Source organism: Pseudochaenichthys georgianus, chromosome 9 (assembly GCF_902827115.2).
Source record: "Pseudochaenichthys georgianus chromosome 9, fPseGeo1.2, whole genome shotgun sequence".
In the NCBI taxonomy this organism is placed as follows: domain Eukaryota; kingdom Metazoa; phylum Chordata; class Actinopteri; order Perciformes; family Channichthyidae; genus Pseudochaenichthys; species Pseudochaenichthys georgianus.
Window position 1 is genome coordinate 14,578,097 of NC_047511.1, and position 1,021 is coordinate 14,579,117.

The 1,021-nt window shown below is 42.5% G+C and overlaps 1 non-coding gene across 1 annotated transcript; it reads right to left on the reverse strand.

The window, feature by feature from the left end:
* Positions 1-417: 417 nt before the first annotated feature.
* trnad-guc (transfer RNA aspartic acid (anticodon GUC)) lies at positions 418-489 on the reverse strand. Its single transcript has one exon. It is a non-coding gene; the product is annotated as a tRNA-Asp (tRNA).
* Between the last annotated feature and the right edge of the window lie 532 nt (positions 490-1,021).

Sequence of the window (1,021 nt, forward strand, 5' to 3'; positions counted from 1 at the left end):
ATTTTGTTTTGATTTATTTGGAACCTTGATTAATGCATTTTTCTGTTTCAGTGAGAGGGCAGCAGGGCTCAGGTGAAGGGGGCGGGGCTAAGGCTTTAAGTTGGAGGTGCGGTGTGTGACGGCAGGGCAGCAGGCAGCAGCAATACCGTCATTGACACGCAGACGCAACCTTATTCTGAGTAGAAAACAGATTATTAGGATCTGATGTTTAAGTTTATGTTCAATATTGTTTTCGTATTTTGTTTTATGTTTTACCTGGAAATAAACCTTCAAGAGCAACAGAAACGTCCAGTGGTTTTTGTACTGCGAGTCTGACACTGCTTCCGAGGCCCCAAGCTCTACATGTGGCCAAACATTAACTGTTGATGTGAAGGTTACAAGAAAAACCTTTCGGGATTTTGGCCACTACAATTATGGCTCCCCGTCGGGGAATCGAACCCCGGTCTTCTGCGTGACAAGCAGAGATACTGTCCACTATACTAACGAGGACCCATAGACCATACAAAACACACCTAAAACACTTCTTAGCTATAAACAATTCACTTGCATCACTAGCGACTGCCATTACACACACAGCCACCACGAGGTGGTCTTCTACACGGCATTAAACATAATAAACAACATCTAAACACCACTTCAAACTTAAGACATTGTGATTTATAACATTTGTGACAATCTGTACACATTACTGACCTGTAAAACAGGAGAAATTATGAGCAGAGAATTCCTTTTACTGCTCGTTTGGCGGGTCTTGCCAGAATGGCAAGCTAAGGACAGCTCCGTCATCACGTCAGACATTTTACGGTAGACGCGTAAATAATAACAAACCCCTTTACGGCAGTGTTACTCTGCCATCTACTGCCCCCTGCTGTCCATTGTTAAACAGGTAATATAAAATGATATTAAATATAAACATAAAATTGTGATCACACACTGTGTGGGTCACACACTCCCCCACAAAGAAAAATGGCTCCTGACATTAACCATCAACCTCTTAACTTGTGCCCCTTCTCTTTGAACT